Source organism: Chiloscyllium plagiosum, unplaced genomic scaffold (genome assembly GCF_037043375.1).
Source record: "Chiloscyllium plagiosum isolate Xiang-an unplaced genomic scaffold, Cpla_swu_hap1 HiC_scaffold_18, whole genome shotgun sequence".
NCBI lineage: Eukaryota > Metazoa > Chordata > Chondrichthyes > Orectolobiformes > Hemiscylliidae > Chiloscyllium > Chiloscyllium plagiosum.
The window spans coordinates 112,522,791-112,528,790 of NW_028270156.1; positions in this window are offsets into that span (position 1 = coordinate 112,522,791).

Genomic DNA, 6,000 nt, shown 5'->3' on the forward strand with positions numbered 1-6,000 from the left:
GCATTAATTAAGTAATCCCACTCTCAGCCCCAAATGGACAGTTCTTTCTTTAATGCTCCCACTTCATTGACAGTGATTCCACTTTGAACATCTCTGGCCCCTGTATCATATAGGGTGGCCGGGCAGGACTCGAATTGTCAGGATCCAATGGAGAGATTAAAAGGCCTTTCCATGTCTTTGCTATCTTCCAAGAAACATGAGTTTGTTGAGTTAAGGAAGGGAAAGGCAGGTGTGTAATCCATGCATTTCAGTCAGACATTTTCATGTTGTAATTTCTCACTCAGCTTCCTCCTGGATGGGGCACATTGCCCAGAGTGAAGATAAATTGTTGATGAGTGATAAAGAATCAGAGGTAACAACTCAGAAGAGAACGCTGAGAACCTTTTCATTTCTATATGAAAAAAAATCAAATTCATGGAAATGTATTTATTTTGCACCACATGGAAATAATAGGATTCTAGAACTGAAAGTAAAATGTTGTGAATCTGTTATTCTTAGTCATATATTAATGAATTTTGATTGGGCAACTGAATAATCACATTTACAGTGAAAGTCCCAGCCACAGAACAGTAGATTGCTCTTGGGTGTTCGAGAGAGAGTGAAGGAGACAGGAAAAGAGCGTGATACGGAGAATGAGAAAATATAAAGTCGAAGACAGAACAACAGGGAGAGAGAGAAAATCAAACAGTGAGAGACATGTAGACAGACAAACAGAGAGGGTGCAGAGACAGAGATAGAAAAACACAGAGAGATGTAGACAGACTGACAAAGAGGGATAGAAAGAAAAACAGAGAGAGCGAGAGAGAGCGAGGTAAACCTATAAGAGGAGCAGAGGCAAGAGAGAAAAACAGAGAGAGTGAGGGAGGCTGATTGACAGAGAGGCATTGGGAAAGAAAGAAACAGAGAGAGAGAGAGAAAGACAGTGGCAGAGATGGAAACAGAAAGTGATGTCAATAGACTTCTAGAAAGGAAGAGAACAAGAGAGAGACAGTGACAGGTAGACACAACAACAGACAGGGAGAAAATCTTGACCTCATGCAATTTAATGACTGAATTGTCATAACAAAAGGATGAACATTTACTAGTAAAATTTGCTGTGTTGTTTTCGAACAAACCATTAGATTAAACAGAATTAACATCGGCAGGATAAATCTCCCAAATTCTATTGGCCAATTAACATAAATGGAATTGTCCTGTGGAGTTTAAGCCTAAAATAATTTTAAGCCCAAAAGGGAATTGACTCACTATCATCAAGTGTTTGTTCAATACAGAGTAAGACTAAGACTGATAATGATGTAAACTGAATGTGATCACACAAGTTTTAAAAGAAAGAATCTGTGAATTCATCACCTCAGAGAACAAAAACAAGACATTGGTGACAAACTGGAAATGTTACAATAGGTGAGGGACAGAAAACTCCACAATTCCCCAAAATCTGCTGAATTCATCTTGGACAGACAAACACCAGCTATTCGACTATGGATGTGATCACAGCCACAGAATCATGCTTCAATTTTGCAACACTTTTATCTAATAAGGAGAGACTTGCAGAAGGAAATAATTTAAAGAGACTGATCTGACACTTATAGGTTCACCCTAAACTCAAACCTTCACAGTACAGAATTAGGTCTTTCAACCATTCGGAGATGTGATTCTGTCCCCTTGGTTCAGTAAGAAAAATACAGTGGGGTCAGTCTGTTCTTTCCAGAATCAGAGGCAGAGACACAATGTGATCGCTCTGCTCTCCCCGGGTCAGTGACAGAGACACAGTAGGGTCAATGACAGGGACACTGTGGTCAGTCTGCTCTGCCCTGGGTCACTAATAGAGACACAGTGGGTTCAGTTTGGTCTGCCTTGGTTCAGTGACAGAGACACATTGGAATCACACTGTTCTTCCTGCAAATCTGGTCCCACTCCTCTTTAACACTGCTCTCAAAACCTACTGATTTGATGTTTTTGACATGATAATTATTTGCACTTCAAAACATATTTTATTTGCAATCATCAGTCTTTTGATGAATATTTTGCTGCAGAACACCGCACATGTAGAATTACACAGAGGGATGAATGTATAGTCTTGTGTATAATTGCTTTTTCCAAGCAGTTGGCCGGGATTCGTTTCGTACTTACTGCAAATTGCAATTGTTGCAAATCTGTCCAAATTTAAACCCTGTTACTGCTGAATTGTTCTGCTCCTGAGGTACAAGTTAACCTTGCCTTCCACTTAAAATGTAACTATGTTTTTAATATTCTGCTTGTTGCTGATAATGTTAATTGTCCGTGGTATCTAGTGAGGAGATGGGACAGATTCTCCGAAACTTTCCATTTCATGGTTTCCCATTTCTGATATTAACATTTATTCACAACCCCATCATTCAATATCACTTATCTTTCAAATTCAAACACGTATTGCAAACCTCATGATTATTTTATTCTTCCATTTGCTGCTCTGTTTGAAACGGCTTGAGATTGAAACTATTGAGTCAAATTTTGGAAATCATAATTAATGTATTCTGAGCTATGTTGATTCATTTAAAAAATTAACAGAATATGTCAACTGCAAACACTAAAATCATGTTGAAATTGTATTTTCATTGTGTAAGTCCGTAATATCGGCGAATGAGAATGAAAGCAACTTGGCTTACTTCAGAAAAACAAGATGTAATCGCCAAATGGATCAGAACCCAAACTCAGATGTCTTACCCATTAGGTCATGGGACCACCAGAGCAGCAGCAATGTGTCCAAGCTTCCATTGACAGCGATTCATCTTGTCACAATACACTAACAAATTTAACAAGCTCACCATCTGCATCTGTCAGATTAATGATCAGAACAGTTTCTAAGCGAAATTCAAGTGCAGAACAAAATCCATTCAATTATTTTGTGAGTTATTGATGCGCCTCTTTAAAGTATTGTTTGCACTGCCCAAATCCTTTGACAGTTTTGTGAACTGACACACAACATTCCTAAACAGTTCGTTTTGAACGAGCTCTCAGAGAGGAAGCAACAACTTCACAACGAGTGGTGAGAGGGCAGCAGTTTATTTTAGTGAAGATTACAGTAAGTTTCAAAAGAGTGCAGAGAGTATCAAAATCCGTTCTTCCTCCCATTGGACCCAGGCTTGCAACACAGATACAAAGCTGCAGTTTCAAATCTTTAATGGACAGAGCACACATTATTAAACAAAAGAATATAAGCTTTTGCACAAATGAACGCAAATATTGGTGAAACTAAAATTAACAAGTAAATTCTGAAATTTTACATGAATGAGCTTGAAATTCTTGCGAATGAACATAAACTCAATTATACAATTGAACATTGTTTATTAAACAATTTAACATAAGCTTATTGTGCAAATGTATCTGTATTGTATAAATTAAAATAAACCTATTTTACAATTGAGTGTAACTGTGCTCTACGATTTAATATAAGATAATTTTAAAAATGTAATTATTTCTTTACGATGAGCAAAACAACATCACATAGTTGTTTCACTTTTTCATCAACAGTTCACTTCTGAATGATTAACATAGATTGTTTGAACGATTTTTAAACTCATGGCTGTATTCATATCAATGTATGATTAGCCTTTCTTATTCATTGGAGAAAGTGAGAACTGCAGATACTGGAGATCAGAATCGAAGAGTCCGATGCTGGAAATGCACAGCCAGTCAGGCAGCATCCGAGAAACAGGAGAATCAACGTTTCGCCCATAAGCCTGATGAAGGGCTTATGCCGTAACGTCAATTCTCCTATGTTGCCTGACCGGCTGCGCTTTTCTAGTGCCACACTCTTCGTTTCTTATTCATAGTTGGTATTGGCTTTAGTAACATTCTTTCTGAAAAAATATTTACATATGGATATCATTCATATCATAAGTTATTAAAATTTGCTATCTTCTTTAAATGTAAAAAAATCATTTTCACACGCAAGTCTAATTTTAACGTGTTACTAAAGCTGCTTGTAGACACAAACGAATTGGTCTCATTTATCTAGTCTTAACATAAACATTGCCAACGGATTCAATTGTTACCGAATTACTGACATTTCGTGTTCAGGGGCATTTCAATCGACGATAGAGCAATGACTGCACGTCTACCCATAATGCCCTGCATTCATGAATATTCTCAAACAATGAAACAGGGCCACGTTGGACCCTGGGAGAAGTGGAGATGCAATGGCTGCGCAGTGACATTACCATAACGTGGTCGCCAGCCATAAGGGTGCACTGTCAAAAAGGGAGAGGCAAGAGATGATGCAGATCAGCGAAGGGTTCCCGGGTACAGTCAGAGTGGCTCTTTGCTTCAAACTGTTGAAGATGATTGATTGAGAGTAGGGCAGTAAATGTCGCCTACATGAAGTTTACTAAAGCATTTCACCAGGTGTCTTGTGGAAAGCTGGTTGAAAAGATTCAGTCACTTGGGATCTGTGGTGAGTTGGTAAGTTGCACACAAAGTTTACTTGATTATAGAAGATGGAAGGTAATTATGGAGGAGTGTTCTTCTGAGTGGAGGCCTGCGACTTTCTGTGAAGACCAGTGCTGAGAACTTGATTGTTTGCTCCCTCTCCCTCTAAATATGATTTGGCGGTGTGATTAATAAGTTTGCAGATGCCACAATAATTGAAGAATCATGGATAGTGAGGAGTTGATAAAATGTGGAGCTGGGAAAAAGCACAGCATGTCAAGCAGCATCAGAGGAGCAGGAGAGTTGACGTTACGGACAGGACCATTCATCATGAGTCCTGATGAGAAGTTCTGCCCCAAACATCGACTACCCTGCTCTTCTGATGCTGCTTGATCTGCTGTGCTATTTCCAGCTCTGTATTTTATCAATTCTGACTTTCCAGCATCTGCAGTCCTCACTTTCCGTGAGTGAATAGTGAGGAGGGTTGTCAGAGTAGACAGCAGAATATAATTCACCTGGAATGTTGGGTGGAGCAACAGCAGATGGAGTTTAATCTAGACAAGTATGAAGTGATGCATTTTAGGAGGTCAAATGCAAGATGAAAGTATACAATAAATTAGGAACATTGACATACAGGGGTATCTTGGGGTATAAGTCTGTAATTCTCTGTGAAGTGGCAACAGAAGTAAATAAGGTGGGGAAAAAGGCATACAGCATTCTTGCTTTCACTATTTGCAGTATAAAAGTTAGCAAGTCATGTTATAGTTGTTTAAAACTTTTTTAGTTAGAACATATTTCTAGTACTGTGTGTTATTATGGTCACCAAACTACAAGCAAGATGCGATGTTTTTGGAGTGGGTGCAAAAGAGATTTACCAGGATATTGCTGAGACTGGAGTGTATTAGATGAATGGCACTGGTGGTCAAACTTGGGTCGTTTTCATTCCAATGTTGGTGGCTGTGGGATGATGTATAAAAGAAAATGAAATGATGAAATGGTGGATGTTTGGAGTCTTTTTCCAAGGATGGAAGTGTAAAAGACTAGGAGACATCAGATCAAGGTGAGAGGGGAACGTTTAAAGGAGATGTGATGTTAGCTTTTTATGCCGAGGTAGTAGGTCCATGGAACATGCTAACGGGGAAGTACTGGAAGCAGATACGATAGCAACATTTGAGCAGACACATGAATAAGCAGTGAATTGATTACTTTGGATTAACATTTAATAGCATCATAGTCAGTATAGATATGGTGTGCGGAAGTGCCTGTTCCTGTGCTATACTCTGTGTTCTTTGTTCAGTGCCTGGCAGACTTTGCAAACTACAAACAAGCACAGCCATTTGAATTAAAGATAGCACAGCATCTGGGCATGTTACTTACACTAGTCAGAATCTGTTATTAGATCTTAGAACATAAACACATTTCCAACAATGACTGTTTATTCCAGCAAAATAAAGCTGACTCCACAAATGAAATTTTCACTGGATACATATCAGACTGTTTAAATGTAAAATGCATTAACAGAATTCAATATGCCTTGTAAACGAGACCAGTCACATTGTAATTCTAAATATAACAGCGACCTTCTTATTTTCA